At 38.3% G+C, this 25,160-nt stretch overlaps 1 protein-coding gene across 1 annotated transcript in view; it reads right to left on the bottom strand.

The window, feature by feature from the left end:
- Positions 1–449: 449 nt before the first annotated feature.
- LOC308632606 (uncharacterized protein) overlaps positions 450–25,160 on the bottom strand; it is a 476,997-nt gene continuing 452,286 nt past the window's right edge. The window contains exons 7-9 of the mRNA XM_081264853.1: positions 11,323–11,420; positions 9,306–9,445; positions 450–496 (exon numbers count right to left, since the gene is read on the bottom strand). The gene's annotated coding sequence lies outside the window, so the exon portion shown is untranslated. The remainder of the gene's footprint in view (positions 497–9,305; positions 9,446–11,322; positions 11,421–25,160) is intronic.

Below are 25,160 nucleotides of genomic sequence, written 5' to 3'. Positions count from 1 at the left end.
AAATAAGTTGTAATGTGATTAATGGAGTTAATTATCTAATTATATAATAATGGAGCATTATGTCAAAAGTACTTCATTAAAAAAAAGAACAATTACCTATAATTAAATTTTAAATTTGATTGAAGAATGTTGAATTCATTACTGCTTTGAGGAGCTCCCAGGATCATTCCTTTCCCCTATTAATTCGGTTTCTTGGAGGATGAGCTGTCATTTCATGTGTAAACATTTTTTATTTTAATAAAAATTTCATTTTAAAAATAATATTCATCCAATGACAGAGTCAGCTGCAGACAAGAAATCATAGTGTGAAATGATGAAAATGTTGGTCATTGCTGCAAGAAGCAGTGCATGTAGTGAGGAGCTAGGTATCCTCCCTGGAATAGCCCCATTTGTTATTATCACCCTCTAAAAATGGGAAGGTAGGGGAATCAATGCCAAATATCACCTACTTGAGAAAGCAGAGCTGTTCCAGCAACCAGTGAGACAATTTAAGGACCTGGGGAAAAAAGTATATTTTTTAGTTGTCAATGAATACTTCTGTATGATTTATGCTATAAACCCAGAAGAGTTGTTCTAGGCGGTTGAACCTTCTGGAATGCTCACTAGTTTCCAGGTTTCCAAGGAAACTGCTTAACTATAAGCTATTAAGAATTAATGAATAAGAAGTTGCTGTTGCATTTGTAGTCATGGTAGTAGGACACCCATCGCACCCCACAGGAAAAGAACAGGAATCAGAAGAGCCATGCTTCCCCCTAACTCTCCTGCAAACGGTTGGACCAATGTGGAACTTCTTCTATCTGAGACTTTATCCCCGATAACAAGGCTGGTTTACCTCCCTGTCCACTTCACAGGGTTGCTCTGGCTGTTTAATCAGGGATGTACATGACTGTATCTTAGAAACTACAAGGTACTGTTCGAGTACAAGCTGTCACATCAACAAAGCCTACCCTATAGCTGCCTTGCCTGGAATTCCCACTGGCTGAAGTAGTTCCATTATAAATACTGAGGACCTGAGGTACAGGTAATGTTTTTCATAATTCCAATTGCCATCAAGAAGTATTGATGACTTGGAGAGAACATTGATTTTCCTGGTGGTGTTTACATGCATGCTTTCTGCAGCCATTAACGGTCCTCATAGAATTGATAGCTTTTTGAACCATGTCAATGAGATTATTGATTCCTGGACGAGCCCTAATCTAGGAAAACTTTTTGAATGTTTGCTATTGGCTTTTATTAACATATAATGTAGCAACAGGATTGAAAAATTCAACTATTGTGTGATTGTCTGGAAATCTCAAAGTAAAAATCAATGTAGCTAATCTATTTAATAAGTCATGAAACACACACACACACACATACACACACGCACATTGGGGCAAAGTCAGTCAAGATTCACTATCAAAAAGGAATTTTGTTGAGTGTTATTTGCTGTGCAGGTAACTTTCCAGCCAATACTACATGCCTAGAAATCTTAGCAAAACCTGGTATGCCAACTTTTCTGGGCTTCCTATGGTCTCCCCATGCTTACACTTCTATACCTTGTCACATATACTTTCATACCAGTCCCTTCCTCTCTTGATTCTATAGCTTCTTCCTCTAATAACCAAGCAGATTTCCAAACACTATGAATCTAGTCTGTAATTCTGCGTGAAGTTTGCATCCTACCGTCAGACAAGAAATGGAAACTGCAGTATTTTTACAAACACAAGTTTAGTGGTGGCTCATGATATCCAGGGCACTGAGCATGGAAAAGCCATATAAAATAATTTTAAAAACCAAGATAATTAACATTTAAATGTCCAAAGTGATAGGGAATCAGACACAAAGTGCTACGGGGTACAGCTTACTTGCCACAAAATTAACAACCAAAAGAGTGACCCACAAGTATCTCTCTCCCTCCAGCGTATCCTCTTAATTAACAGAAGCTTGTTCACCTCTTTTTCTTCAGATCCAGAAGAGAGTGAACATTGTATTCTTAAATAGCTATATATTTTTTTTCAAAAATGTTATAGGGGAGAGAAATTAAAATGTAGCAATGGGCAATAATCTATTCACAGTGAGGAAAATCTCCCAAGTAATAATTTTGGAATTCCTAATAAGTTATCAAAAAAGGAGAAAAATTCAATTCCATTCCTCTTTACAAATCCATTTATCTTTAGTGCTATGGAAAACAATGAAGTACACTATTAAGGCAGATAAATCTGGGTGTCCCTTGGAGATAATAGAGCCACGAGGGGAAATAAAACTGGGCAAGAAAATGGGATCACTTCTATATCCAAATTTCAAAATGGGTGGCTAAAGGGTAACCAGTGGTTATAATGCTCTGATACTTAGAAAAGCGTATTGAGGCAATCTTTAAAGTCTCGGGGAGTTAATCTGAGCTTTGGGCATCTCATTAATAAGAAGATAAGAAGGTATCCACTAAGTAATGTATCTATTCGTCAGGCAAGGCAATGTCTCTGGATGTTTTACCTAATACATACACATAGTCATAGCCCATGTGCCTTCAGCAATATTGGCAGTTTGGACAAGAGGTGATGAAAGCTACCATCTATAGAGTTGAAAGGGCTGTCTAGCTATTCTTGGAGAATGGTAAGGCAAATATAACACTGTGAGTGTAGGAGGCCATCTTTTCTCTATATTGATAATCCCTCTCAACATGCATACACTATACTGAATGTAATATAATAGCTGTGAAGAGGAAGAAGAGGAAACATCCAGGTTTTACTGATAGGTATGAATATTAGGTTTGTGCATGGACACATTTTAAATCATCCCTTAGGAAGCATTGCACCATCCTACCATCAATACACAACACAGGAAGTTGTGAACCAAATGGATTTCACTCTTGCTGCCATCTTTGTGCAAGGGTCTTATCAACCCCTGAATGGCTTAGGTACACCCTCATGGTTAGAATGGAGGCTTGAATGGGCATATATGGCATAGCTTAGACAGAGTGACTTCTTTCCAGGATGATGTGAAACTAGAGGGAAGAACAAGCTCCACTACTAGGTCCTTTCTTCTCTTCCTCCCCAATGTCTGGATTCCAATCGTTAAAACAGCTCTCCTTTGAGGGTACATGGTGCAATGAGTAAGGCATACTCTTAACAAGCTGATAGTGGTTATTCCATGAAAACATCCTCCCATGAGGGAGACAGAAGACCCTAGAGAGTCCAGCCAGAGCTATGACCTTCTGGTTCTTCATCTATCACAATCTAAAAATAATTTTGTAGTAAAAAAAAATATTATAAATACATTTGTGAAGTGACTTGCAAAATTTCTCATGCTTTTCTTTATCACAATGAATCCCCATAGCATTTTTTAAAGTATGGTTTTATTTATTTTGCAGATAAAGCAAACAAAACCTGAAGTATAAGGGCTTTTCTTTAAATCACCAGCTTACCAATGGCAAAGCCAAAAATGGGACTCAGATATTTTGATTCTTAACCTAATCTTATTTTCTGTAATGCTAAAAATGTTGGTCAGGAGGCCTGCATTCTAGTTCTGGATTTGATTCCAATCAATGCTAGACTTCAGACCAGCCACTTACCCATTCCTTCCTTTAAAACAAAAAAAAATTAACAACACAAATCAGATAAGCACTAAGGTTTTTGTGTGTTCAAATGCACATTTGGGAGCACATATCCTAACAAAAAACTTAAATCTAACTTTTCACATTCTGATTTCTCTGAGAGCAGAGACTTTCCTCACAACAATCAAAGGACACATATGGGAAGGATGTCAGGAAAAACCAGTTGGTCAAAGGTTAATCAGTGAATATGAAATATCAATTGCACCCTAGGAATTTGGAAAGCCCATATATATATACTATTACATCCACATATATATACTATTACATATACTATGACCTCATTGATGCCTGGTTCCCTCTCTAGTGTAGCCTCCTCTCTTTGCCAAGTGTTTTCATGTAATGTATAAAGTGCTATGAGATTTCTATGTAAGAATTTGACAGAAATTTTACAGAAGAGCTAATTTTTTGAGTAGACATAAAATATCATAATTATCTTCCAATTAGATGTGGATTTGGAACTAAGGACCTCTAGGCAGAATAAATAACACACTCAAACACATGGAAAATACATAGGGCTGTACCTTAGAATACAGGTTGAGAAAACTCAAAAGATGATGCTAGAAACTTTTGATGATCATGTTAGAACTTGATTGTAACATCTGTTTTTTTGTTGTTGTTGTTGTTTTTGTTTGTTTGTTTGTTTTTTGCCTTGCTAGGGAGTTTTCTATTTATTCTGTAGGCAGTAAGAGCTACCAGGGTTTAAAGGAACACTTATATTGTACTTGAAAACAAACATTTTATAGAGTTCATCCTTTTATCAACATCTGTGAAGTTTCTGAAGTCTAAGTCATGTCATCTTCTCAAAGTACAGATAGATAATTTAACACAGTGAGCCCTGCCACTCATGCTAACCACCCAGGAAGGGTTTCACAAATAGAATTAATTTTGTAATAAAAAATATTGTAAATACATGGTGAAGTAATTTGCAAAGATATATGGCTTTGATCCAGTTGCTAAACTTCTCCCAACAGCTATTTTTTCAGTAAGGAAATATTGCAAATATGATCCATCAGAGGAGAAAAGAATAACTCGCATAGTGAGAAAGTTTTAGGAAATAAACTTGAAGGAAACACAGAACATGACAGTGTTTAGGGAACTTCAGGAATTAGGGATGATTAAAGATAGCTTTATATTCACTTACCATCAACTGTAATAATCACTTGAAAAGAGACAAAAACTAATTTTGTAACACAGAAGAAATGGTTTGGTGACTCAGGTATTAAAGCTATTAAAGTTTTTGGAAATCTTTTTAAGAAGACTGAAGACCAAGCAGCCTCAGAAATGGCAATTACAAGAAGAAGGTATCAATTCTTTCTTCAGGGAAAGATGCTTCATTCCTTAAAAGTCAGGCACCACTGTTTGGTCACCCCTTGGAATAGATTTCTTACAAACACTCAATGGACTTTCTTCATGCTATGGCCATTAGGCTTCTGGTAAATAAGTCTAACCACAGTGTCTGGATACCAAGAGAATGAGGAAATGAGTCATGTCTTAAGAAAGCAAAGTAAGTTAATATTTAAGCTTGAAATCGTAAGTATGTGTAAGGAATATTGGAGAAAACATAATTCTGTTGATTTCTTGTATCTTTCCTGCTAATTATCAGTTTAAACATAAATTTCCAGTTCCCTGAGGAGATCTTGCTCCTGGAACGTGCACAGGTACTAGAAAAGTTAAGACTGGTGCAGGGACCTTGGGTAGATAAGAACCCAAATTCAAGCGAGTGTGCAGACTTCCGCATTAACCTATGCTTTCTGTTTCTAAATAAGAACAAAACACAGTGACCTCATTGATGCCTGATTCCCTCTCTAATGTAGCCTCCTCTCCTTGCCAAGTGTTCTCATGCTAATTTCTTGAATGTTTTTCTACTCTCTTTCCAGTTTCCTCCCCTTCTACTTCCTGCTCAGTGAACTATATCAAAAGTGTTGTCATCAGGTTACCACCTCTCTCATCAGGTCGTCTGCACATTACCTAAGTTAATGAGCTTTCAAAATTTATCTCCCTAGACCTTCCTATTCCCCTTTATAGTACACTTTCCTCATTTTGCTTCATGAGATAACAATGATAGAATAGGAGATAAAATTAGTATTAACACTCTCCCTGTTCTGATATGAAAATTTCTAATATTTCCTGGTATACATGTTGGGATATAGGTTATATAGTAGGAGTTGAGTGGAGGTCCTTTTGGGGCCTAGGTGTGCCTCATTCTGGAGATCTTGTTGAATATAGTATGTCAACCCCATCTGCTGGACATGCCGATGATGCCCTGATCTTATTCTCTCTTTGTCTTGATGGTTTTGGTATAGCGGCAGAAACCCCAGATAAAGTCCTCCAAGAAGCAAGTATCAAGCTATAAAAGATGCAGGCCGCTGTGGCATTTCCATGACTTGGGGTGTATGTTGATTGTTTATCCTTTCCTTTCTGATTCTTTTTATAATGGCTTTTGTTCTGAACTTTGTGTGACCACAGAGAGACGAAGTGAAGCTAAGATGGTATGGGCTTTACTTTCCACACCTCTTTGCTTGCATTCTAGGGAGCAAGTGCCATTCAATTAGTCCTGGCATGACTCAACAAGGCCCAAAGAAAACAGAAATGCATCATGTTTGTTGATGTTGAGAAGCCGTCATTTGAAAAGAATGCAATAATTGATGCAGTACCCATGCCAAATGACTCTGTTCTTTGGTCTGGCAAAGACTGGCAGCCAGAACCCTAAACTTAGAAGGCCATATTGTTACCACACACCGTTCCCCACATGCTCTGGGGCCTCCCTGTATCATTAAGGCGGTTTCTTTGTAGTCTTCATTAGCATGTATAATAACTTGCTAATGTGTCTGCTATATCATGTTCCAATCTGCTTCATGTTTTCTCTCTCTTGGTCTCTAATGGTATTTACTGGAAATACCTTCAAGTCCAACTGAAATAAAACCTAATCAGATTTATTTCTACCTAAGGACATTTCTTATCAAGAACAGTACAATATTCTCTCCCTACATTCAGTGTAGCCATGTTATTTCTTTCATCAACTCTTTTAAATAACAGGAAAATAATAAATTCAGGGAAATCATTATGCATCAGGAGCCATGAGTCTTTCTTCTGGCTTATGAGATAGGTGTTTTGCAAGATTAGCCCCTGAAGAGGCTGATGCGTATTTCATGTGTATAGACTCGTGTATATTTTTCTCTTTCACAGACATGTGGAGGCAACAAGCTGAGGTGTCAAAATGGTCAATGTGCATATAAGGGCTTTCTTTGCTGGATCATGCTGCTTATGTTGCGCCTTAGTCTGTGAACTCTGTGTCCATTATCCCATTGAATATTCCCAGTAGCTTGGCCAGGACAGGATTATCATCCCTATTTTACAGATAAGGAAATTGAGCTCAGAGATACTGAAGGAATTTTCCAAGACCATGCAGTTGGTAATAAGTAAAACCAGTGTTTACACTTGGGCCGGTCTCACTGAGGAGTTCTTGTTCTTTCTTGTATGAGGTCATCTGTACCTCCACACCTCCACAGCTGGTGTATGAGTTTAAGAGCACCTGGTTCAGCTGGAGCACAGTGGTAGGGCAGAGGGGCAAGGTGAGGTGAGCCATACACAGACAGAAAGATAAACACCTGTGCAGCACCCTGCATGTGCTATTGTGCAGAGTAAAAACAATCAAATGACTAGTATTCAGAGAAACAAGAGAGTCTTGAGGATGGGGGTGGCTAAGTACCAGGAATACAGAAACTACAGGAGATTGCCTTCCTCATCAAGTCATGCTTATAGAATGAGATAATGAAGGGAAGATGACACAGCGATACTTGCTCATGATCACTGTTTACCAGACCTTTGAACTTTGTAGAAATCATTACAGACTTACATTCAAATCTGGCTGAAAAATATATTAAGACTGTCATAAATAATAGCAGTGGGATTATCTTTTGCCCTAATTATTAAACTTGACTGCATTTTGGAATTATGTAAGGTGTTTCAAACCATATTTATGCCTAGGTCATAATCTATGCCACGTCTCTAAGTATCTCTAAAGATGGACCTGTACAATACTAATTTTTGAAGCACCTCAGATGACTGCAATGTGGTGCTGAACTTGAGTTTCAGTGCTAGATTTTTGTCTTCCAGGATATCAAGGTGTGGTGTGTCTGTGGTAAGGGCCTTAATGTGGTGTAGAGTGGCCGCTTATTTGGGACTGTGAAATAGGAATTTGGGAAAAGCTGACTTTTCCAAAGTGTAATCTGCTAAACATGAGTTCTATTATGCATTAATAAGAATAAAATATATGAAAACTTGGGTCCATTCTCAAATACATTAGGGAAATATTGAGTTGAACCACAGGTAGTTTTTGATTTTTGTATTTATTGTTATTTTTTATTCAAAGCCTTTAAATTTCTCATATATCTTTTCATTATCAAAAAAAATAATTCTAGTATGTGCTTTCTAAATCTATTTCATTATGTACATTTGAAGTAGTGTTTCATGGAATATTCCAGGAAATAATTAAGAAACTGGTAAAACCAAGCATAACTTATTGAGACCTAGGCAACCCATGAGTCACTTTAAATAGATTATACTGTTTAAATTGATCCACACAACAGTGTTGTGATTTAACTTAGCATGGGTACATTGTATGGATAAGGAAATGGATGCACTAGTTAAAGAAAAAATTCTCATAGTGGTGGACAGGGCTGGAATTCAAATCAATCCTTATGATTGCTGGTCCAATGACATTTCTTTTTTGTGAACATCTTTTTTAGAGATTTTTTCAATGTGGTGTTCTGCCCATCTCGGTTCAGTCTAAGCAGTGCTGACCACCTCCAAATGCTTTGCCCTCTTCTTGGAAATTTCATATCTGCAATTAATTTTCCTCCTAAAAACTGTCTAGGTTCTGTTCAAATGAATACCTGGTGTATGCTTGTAGGATCATTGCTCCCAAGTGACTTCAGTGACTATTTACTCCCCTAAGGAATCCACCAGCCCAACCCAGGCCTCACATTGCCTACACCCCTTTTTCTGCCTCTCACCAGAGCTCATAAATTCTTAGGTGGTATCTTCAAAGAAACAAACTCTGGTGACACTGACTCCTTCCTTTTTTTTTTTTTTTTTTTTTTTGTAATGATTGAATGACTGTGCCGGATACTGTGGGAATATCCATGAAAGCTTAATTATATTTCCTACCTCGCTGAGTGAATGTTGCATCAAAAGCTGGCTCTGCCTATAGTGTAAAACATCACAGAGATCACATCAGTTCCCCTGCATTTGCACATGGCTGATAATCTGCTCTCCACATAAACAGGCAGTCAGATGAAGCCAGTTATCTGAAAAGGTGTCAGAGCCCTGTTAGCATCAGTATCTGTCTTGACTTTATGCTCTCATAGCAAACTGAGCAGAGCAGCTGGCTGAGCAGCCCCGATCCCCTATTGATTGGGACCAGTCAGCAATGCTGCCTGGAAATAATCAAGACAATAACACGTCATTTTCCGGGAATCGTAAGTGAATCAACTACTACCATGAGCAGATTTGTTAGATAACCAAAACGTATGCTTTTAAACGCCCAAGCATTAAAGCACATTCATATTTTTCCAATTGGAAACTTTCAACATGCAACAGAATGCTTTCTTGGTACAACACGCATGCACTGAGCACTAACTGTTCCAGGTACTGTGACAATTACCAGAGACAAAAATAAGGATAGAAAGGCAGATGATATGCGAACACTCACGAGTATTTTTCCTTTGCATAAAGTACAGATTTCAATTCATGGGTCTCACTCTTTCCTCCATTATGACTATGGGAGAGAATTTTATTTCCTCGGATTCTCATCTCTTGGTGTTGATGCGTAAGACTGTTGGAGAAGTGACCCTGAGATTAAAAATGAAAAGAGGTGTTTTGGTAAATACACTGCCATTCATTCCATAAACCGTACGCATATCATATATTAATGATGGGCCATATTATGTTAAATAAAACAAAGTGCCTTTCTTTTTAACAGGAGAGACATAAGATAATCAAATCATGCATACTGACATAGACCCAGGGCCCTGGGAACAACAGAAGTAGATCTACATTCAAATAGTCATATGTTTATGCAATTTCCAGGTATTCTGCAGAGGCACAATGGTACCCCTGCAAGTGGAATCACATTAAGAGGAGGCCACAGAACCCTCTGATCTGCTCCTACTTAAATTAGTGCAGCTTCTCCTATCACAGAAAGAACTGACATCATTTCTATTCAGTTGTGCGCTCACCAGCCTCCTTAATACAGCTTCAGGGATTAAATGTCTCCCAATAGACAATGCAGGTGTCACTTCTGAGAAACGTGCACACTCTGTTAACACTAAAGGTGGCAGCCAATTCTGGAACTATAATTGGAGCTTTTCTTCTCCATTCCAGTTGCATGATTTCTCTTTCTCTTCAGTGACTTCCCTAACTTTATAAATGAATACAAAGGCTCAGCCTTGTGCTGCAGCAACGATATTTGCTTAATCCCTTTAGCCATCTGTAAAGCGGGAGTAATGCACTCTATCAGCTCATCAGTAGTGTGTGTGTGAATGCACGTGTGTGCGTACGCATAGTGCAGAGAATACATCCAGGGAAGCCCACCTGAAAGCACATTCATGTTTATTTAAAGATTTAAATCATACAGGGCAAAACTATTTAAATCATACAGGGCAAAACTCAAAACCTTTGAGTCTAAAATAGCCCTCAGAGCTGGCTATTCTCTTTGTGCATTTGCACATAAATGTGATCATTGGTCTTTAATTTTGATTCTAGGTCGAGGATGACATATGCTTAAGGAAGTGTACTGTATGCAATTCTAGAATTTGCTTTAGCCAAATTCAAATTCTGTGTGGTGTTAACTCATTTGTTTTTCATTAAGTTCTTTATTAACAGCCAAATCCCTTGATTATTACACTTCTCTGAACTTTCTTGTTAATCTTACTTACAAGTCACATAATGCCTGAATACATTTCTCTGAAATGTTGTTGAGATAAAAGAGCTGACAGTGACAGTAATTAACTTCTAAATAAAAATTAAAATGAGAGGGCATTATAAATACCCCCAGTGCAAAGGATACATGACTATGTCCCCAGGACATTGGGTGGCCAGTCTGTCACCATTTGAGCTGAGGAAAGCTCTGCGGCTGATTTTGGAAGCTGTTCCTTTATACTATTTAGCCTACTTAGCCTCCTCTTTTAGTTCTCGATTTTCGCTAAAACACATATTTTATAGGTTGCTTTTCACACATTTGGCCGCTTTACCATATGTTCTACTGTCCAATTCTCCTCAGCTTTCTTGCATATATCAATTTTCCTTCAGTAGGGACAAAATTCCATGGTTTTTCTCTTCCCACCTCCCACCCCATCATGGTAGATCCTTGCACACAGCCGGTTATAAATCCAATTGGTGCTACACATGACTGTGTTGAATTGAGGTTCATTTGCTCACAAGATATTCATCTCAAATCTGTCAAATAAAAACTGTGAAAGTGTCATGTGATTGGCTGAGGCTGTCTGTGCCACAGGAAAGAAGAAATCACACAAGCACAAGTGAGAAGTCTGGCATCTGCCTGGCAGGGTTGAAATATTAGCTCTGACCCTGATTAGAAGTAACTTTGGACCAACTACTAAACATAGTCGAGTCTTAATTTCCTCCTACATGAAATGTGGAAATAGAGTACCGCTGTGCTAGAGATATTTGCAAGTATTCAATGGCATAATAGAAGTAAATGGCTTTACCCAGGGCTTGGAAATTGGTCAATTGTAGGCAGCTCTGTCAATTTTCATCAGGAACTCAGATGAGAGATCTCTGAGTTGTGGTACTCCGAGAAAGCTTCCTGGAAGAGATAAAATCAGAGCATCTTTAATAATCTAGATTCGCCTCTTTTTTTTTTTTTTCTCCATGGTATCAGCAGTAGAAGAAATTAGGCTGAGGCCAGTTTCTCCAGGGAGTCTTTCTGTTAGCTCCTCAGGGGCTGATGTGATATTGTTTCTCACTGATCCTCCCCCCATAACCTGCACACATCTCCTGGGAGACAGGTATGGCAGGGGGCTGGCCAGCACCCTTCCTGCCATTAGTTTTGTTACTAAGTGGTGGCAGGTGGCTCCAGAGAGCAAGTTCCAAAAATGCTGTTGGAAGAGGAAGTCAACTCAAAAACAATTTTCTTTGAACAGGTCAAGTACACAAAATCAAAGAATAGAGGAGGGCAAGATGCAGAGATTAGATGCACCTAAAATATGGAAAAGGCCATGCAGGTGTAACAGGCAGATAGGGGAAATGGCTTCCTGGATGCATTGTGGAAGTGATGTGTGTGAAGGCAGTTGTGATGCTCACATGTTCCCGGGTATGAGCTTTGGTGGGTAGATCGAGAGTATTTAATAACTGTCTTTGGCACTTACAAATCTTGCTGCCCTACAGGTCAGGCATTTTAAGAGTACTCTGTGTGTAGAGCTCTAACAGAGTGTGTATGTGGTGTGTGTGTGTGAGTGTGTGTGTGTATGGTTTATTTAAACTCTGTAATTCTGAACATCCAGCAAGTAGAATTGGCAAGAGGTCACACGGCCTCCTCTGTCCTGTTGAATAATAGCTTAATTAATTCAAACAGGGAAATGCTGGAGCAAGTAAGCACATAGATTGATGAGTGTACCCAGCATGGAGCATGTAGGGGCAGGGGGCATACAGCTACAGAGAGACCTCTGTGCTGGCTGTGAGGTCACCCTGGCTTCAGTCCTGGCCCTGCCACTCATCACTGTGATTCGGAGCAACTGGTTATCAAACAGTGGTCCCCAGCCAGCAGCATCAGCATCACCCGAGAGTGTGTTAGAAACAAACGTCCAGGTCTCACCCTACACATACAGACTTAGACATGCTGGGGCAGGGCCCAGGGTATTGTCTTAAGAAACCTTCCATGTGATTCTGATGCACACTTCAGTTTGGGAACCACTCTAAAGTGGTAAGTCCTTTGGGCGATGCTAGTATTCCCTTGCATTTGCAATCTGTTTGCAGATCATTGTGTGTTCTATCCATGTTAAATCAAAGAGCTACCTAGAGCTGATTTTTCAGTCACAGATAAAATCGTATCTTCTTATTATCTCCTATGTTAGATGACCTTCCATCCTGTCTATATCCCCACCAAGGACAGTGACGGATAACCACAGCTCAGAATCTGAAAAGGGTTCTATAGACCCCATTCTCAGGGTTTGGAAAACATCTTGTTCCTTCTTCTGGAGAGGAGGATGATAACATCTCCAGGGCACCCATGGTTAGCTAGTGCCAGGGACTGCTAGCTGTAAGATCTCCTGCTTTTCCTAGAGCTGTCAAGGATCTACTTCACAAGTTCATCATGAAAATGCAGTCGGGTGGCTTTATAAGAGATTTCCCCATCTAACTTGCGAATCTATCTTCTAATCACTGAGCCTTAAGTTAATCTAGATTGTGGTAACACCTAGAGACTTTCTTTCAAGTCAACACAGAGCTTGAACCCTCTATCTAGGAAGAGAAAGTAATCTTTTAAACATGGAATTAATGATGTTTGGAAGGCTTTACTAGGAAGATGGCAGCAAGTTGGTATGTTTCTTGCCAACCTGGTTGTATCCTTTTCCACGAAATGTGACTGTGGGGTCTTGGAGAGTCCAACTTCTTCCAGAAGGAAATCAGACTGGCACTTTTAATTCCATAGTTCTCTTCTGTCCTTGCCTAGGATTTATTTCTCCATCCATTTTTCAATCTTGTTTCTCTAAATTCAAATACTTCCCCAGTCCTAACCTGCAATTTTTATGTGCAACCATTTATAATTTTTCACTTTTCTCTGAACATTTTTCTTTCTCTTGTGTCATAGTCCTTCCCCTCCCTCATTTTCCTTACTGGTATTTCATTTAATCTTGTTTATCATTTATTCTAAAAATGTGTTCCTTATGATAACCTCATATGGGATGTCATTTCTGTGATGATACTGGAGCAGTCATTCAGGAAATATTATTTCTCCATCTCTTTGGCCATCTCCCATAAATTATTCCTACACATTGTTGATTAATTTGCAATCAGCACCTTTGAAAGCAGAATTCCATCTACATCATGAAAAAAAAAGTGCAATTTCAGATCATTTGGCAGTGACACCCATTCTTAAAATAAAGAATTAAATGTACTTAAAACTGAATGGTAGAGGTGCCTTTTCAATGAAGTAGAAGTTTTATTTTCAGATCCTTTATAATTTTTCTCATTTTTCATGATCTGCTCACTTCATTCTTCAATGTCTCCAAATAACCTTGTATAATACATATGGTAAAATTGTCTATTGGATTCTAAACAAATAATTAAAATTAAGGCATTCTGCAAACTTGTATATGGTGCTTGTGGCCAGGTAATGAGCAGCTATGCAAAGACTACTGAGGGCACTGAACAGGAACTAAGGGGGCAAAATCCCTTTTCTTCTCTTTCTCTCTCTCTCTCTCTCTCTCTCTCTCTCTCTCTCTCTCTCCCTCCCTCCCTCCCTCCCTCCCTCCCTCCCCACCAAGGACAGTGACGGATAACCACAGCTCAGAATCTGAAAAGGGTTCTATAGACCCCATTCTCAGCATTTGGAAAACATCTTGTTCCTTCTTTTGGAGAGGAAGATGATAGCATCTCCAGGGCACCCATGGTTAGCTAGTCCCAGGGACTGCTGGCTGCAAGATCTCCTTTGTCTCATTCTGTCTCTCTTGCTCTCTTTTCCTTGTCTCTTTTTCTCTTCCTTTCTTATAAAATACATATTTAAGGTACACAACGTGATGTTTTGATTTAAGTTCACACAGTGAAATGATTACAAAAAATGGACATATGTATTTCCTCACATAATTACCTTTGTACAGGTGTGGTAAGAGCACCTGAAATCTACTGGTTTAGGCCAGATACGGTTGAACACGCCTGTGATCCCAGTGCCTGTGAGGCAGGAGGATCGAGGATCATGAGTTCAAAGCCAGCCTTAGCAACAGTGAGGCACTAAGCAACTCAGTGAGACCCTGTCTCTAAATAAAATACAAAATAGGGCTGGGGACGTGGCTCAGTGGTGAGTGCCCCTGAATTCAATCCCCGGTACAAAAAAAAAAAAAAAAAAACCAACAACAACAAAAACAGAAACAAAACAACAACAAAAAACTACTCCTTTAGCAAATTTCCAGTATACCATATGATATTATTAATATACTCCTCATCTGTACACTAGATCTCTAAACTCTTTCATCCTACAGAATAGCAACTTTGTCCCCTTTGACCATTATCTCTTTACCTGCTCTGCTCTCCTCCTGCCTCAATCACCACCGTTCTTCTCTGTTTTGTTTGTGTGTGTGTGTAGACTCCACATATGAGCGTGACCATGTGGTATTTGCTTTTCTGTGCCTGGCTTGTTTCACTTAGCATAATGTCCTCAAAGTTCATCTATGTTTTGGCAAAAGGCTGGTTCTTCTTTTGTTGAGTATTAATAATATTCCATTTTCCATTATGTGTGTATATTCCACAATTTCTTTATTAATTTGTCTATCCATGGATGTTACATTGTTCCCTGATATTGGCAGTTATGAATAAAACTGCAATGAACACGGAGGTGTAGCTATCTCCAGATATTGATTTTGTTTCTTTTGGATATACCCAGAAAAGTATATATTTGTGTCACATATTTCCATTTCCCCATAGCTTTCTGTGTGAACATGGGTGGTAACTGATGTAAATAGATCTCAGTGTTGCTCCTAAAAATGTTACCTCAGTCCAACTTCTCATGATGCTGGGAATCAAATAATATGACCCATGAGACAGCACTGTGCATTATTAGGGTTTTATACTAGTTACCAGTGGGTAACTAGTTTACTATAAAGTTTACTAGAAAGCCACCATTGCCTCCCAAGCCCTCGTCTCTGTTTCTCATTTCAGTACACACAGTGACCAAAAGAAACTCAGATGTCACTTCCCTCAAAAACTATATCCAATCAAGAATTCCTAATTTCTACTACTTACAGTTCTCTCTATTCTTTTTCACACTAGCTATAACTGTCTCATTCTACAGAGCAGATGATCCACGTGACTTCTTATCCTAGCCTCACCTCCAGTCCTGCATGTCTTCAGTCTGTTTTATTTACCAAATGGACAGGGGATAGAATGATTCTTTTTATGTTATAAATAGGATCCTTTTATTTATTATTTAAATTACATAATGGCTTCCTCTTGGTTTTAAGGTGTAGTATAAACACATCAAGAAGTCTTCAACACTGTTCTTGCCTGGCTTCTCGGTACACGACATTTTCCTTCTGACAGACTGTGTTTTCCCTCCTATGGTGGACTTGGTTCTTCTCCCCCGTCTTCTTGGATGACCTTCTCTGTAGTCAACCTCCACTTTTATTTTCCTATGTACCTTGCCAAATCCTACTCATTTCAGCTTAAATATTACTCTCCACGGGGAACATCCCTGAGTTACCCTGTTTTCTCTGCATCCCATTGCTGTGAGCCTTTACAGCATACTGTGTTTCCTTGAGAGTTGTTAGTTCTGATATTAATAACTTATTGAAATATCTTTCTCCAGGACTGTAGGCTCCTCGCCATAGAAATATGCCTATCTTGCTCATCACTGTTTCTCCAGTTGTGTAAATGGATCCTTATAATTATATGAGAGCAAGACATGGTTTCTTCCTTCCAGCATCTTGAGATAATTAAATGTTGACAAATAACTATGATGTGAGGTAACCCGGTCAGTAGGTGGTGAGTAGGAATGAAGGTAATAATAAAACAGCAATCTTTCGCAGCGCTTGCTCCATTGTAGGTGTGTGTTAAGCCTTTCATCTATTAGCTCATTTTACTATGATAACAAACCTTCAAGATTTATCATGACAACACTGTTATTTTCATCTCATGTAACTCCAAGCGGGGGTTGGTGACTTGCCCACAGTACCCAGATGATATGTGAGGACCCACATTCAGTCTGGCTCTAGACATCATGTTCTTAACCTTGAAGTTATACTGAGACCTTCAGTAGTGGTCAGTACACGTTTGTTGAAGGAATGAGGTGAGAAAGGAAGGAAAAATATGAGGAAGGAAGGAAAGACGAGAAAAAAATATGGTGAGAGAAAGGGAAAATGGAGGCAAGACTGGATCCATCCTATACATGAAGTATGGTGAGGTTTCAGCTTGTGAGGATGAGAGATGATGTGCTGCTGTGGGGAAATGGGCATGCAAATTAGGAGGAGCCAAGGGACTCTTAATGTTGGGAAATGAATATTTTATATTATTCCAGCCCAAACCCCTCATCTGATTTCTAAATACTTAAATTAAACAGACACTTTGGTGGTTTTAATCTACAATTTCTGTTTGGATACTTCATGAGCATGTGTCTTGACAGATTCAAAACTAAGTCCCAATTTTACCCTGCCTCCAAATTTGTATGGCCTGCCATCTCCCTATCTCAGTTCCTGGCAATTCATCTTTCCAGGAGCTCAGACCCTTAACTCAGAAATCATCTTTAAACCCTCCCTTTCAGAAAAAGCTCTTGGCTTCACCTTTAATGCACACCTTCCGTCTCCCCATTTCCCAGGGTTGCCTCCCAGTCTGGACGGAGGGTAGCACTTCAAGGTCCTCTATCAACACGGAGCCAGGTGCGGCATAAAGAAGTCACTCAGATCACCTTAGTGCTCTGTTCAGAACCCTGCATTGCAGAATAAAAATCAACATTCTTAGAGCAGCCTACGAGGTCCTACGTGATTTGGGCTTTGTTATTTCAATGTCCTCTCATTTTTCTATGGCCCCTCCCTTTTCTTACTCTGCTTCAGTCACACGGGCCTCCTTACTGTTTTTCAAGTACATTAGGTGCTTTAGGGCCTTTGCCCTGCCTCTTCCCTCTGTCGGAACAGTTTTTCTTTGACTACAAGCCAAAGGAAGTCTTTGTTCAGATCTCACCCTCTTAATGAGGCCCACCTCACCCATCCCATGTCTCGCTGCCCTCCCAACACTCCTTATCACTGCCTTTTCTTTCATTCTTACAACTCCTCACTTTGTGACATACCCTATTATTCTCCTATTATTATGCCCATCATTTATTTTCTGTCACCTCCATCTAGAATAAAAGGTTCATGGGGACCGATATCTGTGACCAGGAAGCAGAGCCCGCCTCATGGGCCTGTGCGAGGGAAGTTGCATAGGAGGACCCTGAGCTCAGAAGAGCCCTGAACTTGGAGCTTAATCCTCTGAAGTTTCTGTCTTGAAATTCTTAGTACTTTAATGTGTTTTGTCAGTGAAGTCTGCTGGGACAATGTCATATGAGCTTAGCGAGAGCTGTGTGCCTCACTTCACATTCTGTCCTAACTCCTGCCTCCGCCCTGCATCGTCCCTGAGACAGATTCCAGCTTCTCGCTTCCTCTCACTGGCACCTTGGGCCCTGCCTGTCTTTCTCTTGTCCTTAGGTGGTGGAGGCACTGAAGCCTCCTAGTATTTTACTAGTGCTCTCCAACCTGATGGGGAATTGAGTGCCAGGAGGGGGTCAGACGGAAGACCAGAGAAGGTTTTAAGAATGTCAGGCAGCAGTGGCCTTGCCTTGTGTGATCACTGTGTGACAAGCTGGGGGACATTCACCCACCTCAACCCAGGCTCTGAGCAGGGATGTTCCTGAGCAGAGGTTTAAAGTCCTCTGTTTGCCTATTTGTGTTTGGTTAATGCAGTAGGTTTATGGGGTAGAGAGAACCTGACCAGAATCCTGGGTATGTTCATTTTGTATCGGGTACCACAAATTTTTGCATAGTAGGCCCCGTATGAGTGTCACTGCCAAATTGTAATGGCCTGACTTGAACTCTGCATCTAGAAAGTACTCACAAAATGTTGACTGGAGGCATATCAGGTGTCAGGATCAGGCCAAAATCACCTTCAAATGTCTGGAGCCACAGAATTGGGTTTGCTTTGATATAGATGATAGGCAATTTTAGTTTACATTTGGTTGAGTTAGCTTCATACACACACACACACACACACACACACACACACTCACACACACACACATTTTCCAGCAGAAAGGGGAGACTTCACAGCATATTTGGGAATGGTTATGGGAGAGAAACAGGAGTGATGAAGGTTTTCTGTCTGTACCTTCACTACTGATCTGATGAAGTTAAAAATTTGTTTTATGAAAATTGACTATCATGGTGGTTATGTTTCTGCCTGGGAGGATGTCAAGATGAGTGTCAAGTGCCAAATAACTTGGAATCAGAAGCTGAGAAAAGAATAAGGGAATGAGAACATAGGCAAGCTAAAAAATGAGTCAGAAAGAGGAATGAGCTGAGACAAGGAAGGAAAGCTATGGAGGGAGGCTTTAGAGGAAAGGGAATGGCAGTTTGAATGCCTGCCCATAGGCCAGGGACCTGAGGGGGCGCACCTGTAATCCTAGCAGCTTGGGAGGCTGAGACAGGAGAATGATAATTTTGAGACCAGCCTCAGCAATTTGGCAAATCTCTGTCTCAAAATCATCATCATCATCATCATCATCATCATCATCATCATCATCGACTGGGGAATGTTGCACAGTGGTTAAGCATCCCTGGGTTCAACTCTGGTACCTCCCCCCAAAAACGAAAAAAAGTGTTAGTCTTTCAGCTTGGAGTCAGTGTGGGATGCTAAATTGTAACCTAAAAATAACCTCTCTAATGAGTTTTTTTTTTTTTAATACAGTGTTTGGGGAGTAAATATTTGAATCTAAAAATTATGGGGGAAAGCCAAATTATTCTGGTGTTCTGAGCAAGTTGTGTCTCATACTTGGGGTTTATAATATAGGGCCAAGCCTGTCATAAAAGATGGCTGCCTTCATCCACAGTAGGGCTGGGAGAGGGTTGGCAGCAAAGTAGCAGCCCATGGGTTGATGCAGAAGCTCTTTACCTCCCTGCACATCATATGAATCTGTTTTGTTGAAGACAAGATCTAATATGAACTTGTACTTAACTTTGGGTTCTCTTTTTAGATGCTTTCTGGGGGTCTTGATATCACTTTTGCTGGCTGCTCTGTCTTAAGAAGAATTAAGATGAACTAAGAAGTCTACTTTCTGGTTGATGGTCTCATCCCCAGAGTGCCTACTGCAGGCTCTGTTATTACCATCCTGTTTTTACTAGCTGTGCTCAGATTGGCTGATACACCGGGAATTAGCTTTACTCAGTTTTATAGCATCCTACTATCATAACTGGAAGAGAATACTCCTAACTATCCTATTTCTAGTAAATTAAAATATGCCCACTTTTAGACTATAGAAGAAGCCAGAAAAGACTCATGCTAATTCCAAAGTAATTGTGATGTAGTAAGATAGACATTTCAGCTAAGATGGTCATAGGAACATTCTATATGTTTGAGAGATTAATGAAAAGTGACACATAGGAAAGACCAGAGTACTTAGACATAACTTAAACATACCCAAATCTCCGTAGGACCCAGAAAGAGCCTGATTTCATTCAAAGGTTATGAATGTGTTGATGTATAAATGAATCAGAAACACTAGGAACCCATTCTGCCTCTGGGGTCGAAGGTCAAATAGTGCCCTGAAACCTGAGCTTAAAACTCTTGTACCTTAAAAATCAAAATAATCTATGTGCACCCTTTGAATCCTCAAGATAAATGCCTCAATTTACATTTAAACTATCCTCATTATTTTAAAAATCCCACAAGCTTCTAAACGGCAAAATTGTTCATATTACAGCTTACAATTACATTATAGAAAAATTATAATTTCTTTTTTTGAGGTAAAAATTTTACTTAGCTATGCTATAGAAAATGGCATTCAAAATATATCAACAAGGGAAAAAAATCACAATGAGAAGGAGCTATATAATGAGAATAAAAAATAATATTTGTGCCAAAAAACTATTACAAAATTAAAAATGTAGGCATGATTCTATTAATAAAATTGTTTAACTTACAACAAACTCAGAATATCTTTTAGTGACTTTCATCTCAGGAGAAAATTAGATGATATTTCAAACATACTAAGTCAATCTCAATCCAATTTCTAAAGGATTTTTATGGACTTTGACAGGATATTTCTAAAATAATCAGAAAGGAAAAATGCATATGAATAACCAAAACTTAAAGAAGAACAAAAATATATCTAAAAACCTACCAGATGCCAAAAGATATCACTATATATGATAATTACTTCTGACTAGTACTAGTATAGAAGTTGATCATCCTAGAAATGGAATAGAAAGATAGTCCAGTTGCAGATGATTCCATATTTTAAAATGTATTTCTGAATTCATAAAAGGGTGGCAAAAACTGTGAGAGGACTTTTACATAAATAAAATATTAAACAAAATTATATAAAATATTTAAATTTTCTGAGAAAATTGTCAGTTAATTTGTTTTAATTTCATGTGTCATAAACTTTAAACTACTAAAAATAATGTATCAATTTACTTGACATATTTGTTAAGTGAAACAAATATGTCAACTTCTTGTAAAGTGAAATATAAATTGGTACAATGTTCTGGAAATTAATTTGGCAATGGTTAGCAAGGGATTAAATTCATTTTTAGTACACTATAATTTGACCCTGTAATTCTGCTTACCAGAAAATGTCCTAAGTGATGACTATTAATACAGATAGACAATGTGTGCAAAAATGTTTTTATAAAAAATACTAAAAAGTTCATTTTAATTAGATTAAAGGGGACATAGATATTTTTGCCCTTTCATATTTGGTTCTATCACCTGTCAACTGACACAGATTTTTTGGAAGATACATTAGGAACCAATGTATGATGGCTTCAGGTTTGCACAAACTCTATGAACTAGTTATTCACCTGAGTTTACTTTGAAAATATAACTGCATGGCCTGGGGCTGTAGCTCAGTGGTAGAGCACTTGTCTTGTAAGTGTGAGACACTGGGTTTGATCCTCAGCACCACTTAAAAATACATAAATAAAGACTGTATCCATCTATAACTTAAAAAAAAAAATTTAAAAAATGAAATATAGCTTTAAAAATTCTTTAAGATCTATGTATGAAACATGTCACCAAATTTTACTTTCCATAGGGGTCAGCACACTTTTGCTTAAGGAGCAAAATTTTGGAGTTATACAGTCTCGAAGGCAAATATTGTAGCACAAAAGAAATTATAGTCAATGTGTAAAGAGATAGGTGTGGCTGTCTTTCTTTCTGTCTTCTTATATAAGAAGGACTTTATTTATAAAACAGCCTGTGATGGACTCATCCCTTTATTATTTAATCATCATGTAATCCATGTAAAGTGCATTTTCTTTATTTTTTATTTTTTGCAGGTGGTCTACACTTCCTCATAAGCCTCCATTTATAATCAATCTATTCTAATATGTAGACTATGATAGTCATTATTTAATTATTTTAGATAGTGTTTTGTATCACGTCAAAAAAATGTTCAGTCTTTCTCATGCTTTTACATAATTCTGCTCCACTTAAACACACATCTGTGAAAGTAGTTACGTGACCTCTTGTCTCTATGTTGGAAGTTCTCAGACCAAGATGCTTCCAGATTCACTTTGGGCTTGATTTTGGAAGCATCTATGGGCACATATTTGGATTGATCTCATTGGCACTGGTTATCATTTGCTGCATTACAAACCACCCCCAAATTGAAAGAATTAAAGTAAAACTTGATGTCTTTTACAGTTCCGGGAGGTATTGATCTCAACTAGGTTTAGTTTCAGATCTCTCAGGACTGTAAGTTTAGGACTTGAATCATCTAGCGACTAGACCAAGATAAATGTCCAAGATTACTCACTCAGATGCTGACAGCTGATTCTATCTCTGTTGACAGCATGTTTTAGGTTGTCAAATGGAGAGGCCATGTGGCCCCTTCAAATATCTAGGACTTCTCATAACATGGGTAGTGCCAGTACTTCTAATAACTTAGCTTTAGGAATTTCAAAACATCACTTCTTTCCACATTCTATTGGCCAGGTAAATTCCAAAGGGAATCCCAGGAAAATTTCAAAGGGCAGCCTAGATTCGAGTAGAATAGAGGCATAGACTGTGCCTCTTGAAAGAGAAAATTCCAGCATATGAAGTAAGAAAGGGAAGATGGTGACAACTTTAGAAACAAGGTACCACATCATCCATTGGCATTCTTTGGCATCCATCACTTTTTTATATGTTTTATTTATTTTTTAAATTTTTTATTTTTGTGGTGCTAGGGATTGAACCTAGGACCTTATGCATGGGAGGCAAGCACTCTACCAACTGAGCTATATCCCCAGCCCCAGCAACTATATCTTCAGTTGATAAAATGTAAATCAATTCATTCTCATTTCAAGCAGTCTCTCCTGCTTATTCCATTATGCTTAACTATAGTTCAGGTTCTTGATGTTTCTGAATCATTTTCTCCAACTGATCATATTATTCTATCTCCAACTATGTTTAAGGTCACCTTGACCCTGCCACACAGTATCTAGGCTAAAGATGAATTAAGGGAAGTTTATGAAATCAAACTAGAATCCTCTCCTTTTTCATCTGTTAATTATGCAGGATTCCTTAATGTATGTAAAGGACCAAATGATGAAGAGTTGACTCCTGAGCCCTAAAAGGATTTTTTTCTTCAATCACTTGGACATGTATTTATCTCTTTGGGTTAAAAGAATATTGAGAGAACCATCTAATCACCTACTTTCCCCATTACCTTCCTTCCTTCTCAGAACCAGACAGGTATATTTCTCTTCTTTTTTCACAGTTTTCTATTTTCTGAATCCAGCCTGTGTTTGTGCTGTGGTGGGGGTGAGTACATGTCTCTGAACTAAGGAAGAAAATATATGGTCTCAGTCAAGCTTATTTCACAATATAGCTAAAGGATTCCCAGCAGTTTTTCTTTATATTAAACATTATTTGCAAGGCAATTATCTTGCTTAAAACATTTTTATTTTCTACATCTGGGAATATGTGTACCTTTTGACTTAGATTTTGAGGTGGAAGACTGAAACTGAATTAAAGGAGGAAATTTTAATAAATAAATTAAGTAGATATAAGTAAATATCCCCAAACAGAGGAATGATTAAATATTTAGGGATTTTTAAATGTTTGCTTATAAAGAAGAATATATATATATATGGAGGTGTTAATTATTCAACATTAAGCTTAATAGTTTATATTTGACAAGGAGTATCACAATGATAAAATGATAGCTACTGTTTCTAAATGTGCCTTCTTCATTTATTCATATTTCTAACTTTGCATTCTTAATTAGAGATGATTCCTGGGGGTCATTCTTCGTTCTTTTCCAGGGTCTGTCTCAGTAAACTCACTTGGTTCCATGACATCAACTATCATATCTATGAAGAAGTTTTTCTGACTCAGTCTGCAGTCTGACTGTTCTTCTGTGCTTTAAACTTTGTAACTATGTGCCTGAAATTCCTTTTGAAAAATCCCATCTCTCTGGCCAACTTGTGCCAAACCAAAGCTATCATCTTTCCATCAAGACTGACACCTCTTTGTTCCTTTCCCATTTCTCTCGATAATAATCTATTTTCCCCATTTCCCAGGATGTATGGTCTGTAATAGTTTTTGACTCATCCTCTCTTGCTCTTGTCTTCAATTTCGGTACCTGTATCACAGAACACTGTCTCCTTCCCAAAGCCACTCCCCTGCTCAATTCTTGACAAAAGGAAAAAAAAATGCAATAGCAAAGGTCAGTCTGTCATGATAACTGACAGGTTTAAATCATGATAATTCTAAATTAAGAACAGCAACTTCTCTTTCCTTATCCATGACTGGTTTGGATTGGGCATACATACAATTCTTGCTGTTGTGTTCTGAGGCAATTCATGTTTAGGTATTATAGTTTGAAGACAAGATGCTTACAGCCTTTATGGCCATCTCCAGACGGGGAGGAGTGAAGGCTGAGGATGAAAGTTGACCTGCTGAAGATAATGGGGAAATATGGAAATAACTTGAGTCCTGGATGAGCTATTAAAGTAACCACACTTCTGCATCATTTTGATTTTGTTTGATTACTTCACAGAAAATCATGTTGTTGTAGTACACAACTAATAACCTTAAAATTAAGTCAAACTTTGTGTCTACAACTTGGAAGTTATATAGTATAGGGGAAACTGCTTAGTTTCTATATGTTTCTTCACTATTAATTGGGAACCATATTACTCAAACATTTAGTTGTTTTAAATAAAGAAGAATAATATGATTTTAAAAGGCAAAAGTACCATATCTATATAAGATTAGTATTTTATCTCCTGAATTTAATGACAGATTGAACCAGTTCATACCACTCTACTCTATTTGGGGCTATGTTCAATCATGATTTAGGGCAAAGGTCTGAATGCTACCTCTGCCTTCCCTTTCTGTGGTCTCCAATGCACCTAGATTAATATTTATAAGAATCTTCTCTTTTGACAGATGTAGTTTGCTAAGAGAGTTGATCTTAAGTGTTCTCTCACCACCACAAAATAAAGTAAAGAAAAATAAGGTAACTTTGTGAGATGATGGATATGCTAATTAGCTTGAATTTTGTGAACATTTCAGAGTGTGTATTTAGATCAAGTCATCACATTGTACAAGTTGAAAATATACAACCTTTAATAGTCAAGTGTATCTCAAAAATTGGTGAAAA

Source organism: Spermophilus citellus (genome assembly GCF_964194105.1).
Source record: "Spermophilus citellus genome assembly, chromosome: 13".
Taxonomy (NCBI): domain Eukaryota; kingdom Metazoa; phylum Chordata; class Mammalia; order Rodentia; family Sciuridae; genus Spermophilus; species Spermophilus citellus.
This window is presented reverse-complemented; position numbering and strand designations above follow the sequence as displayed.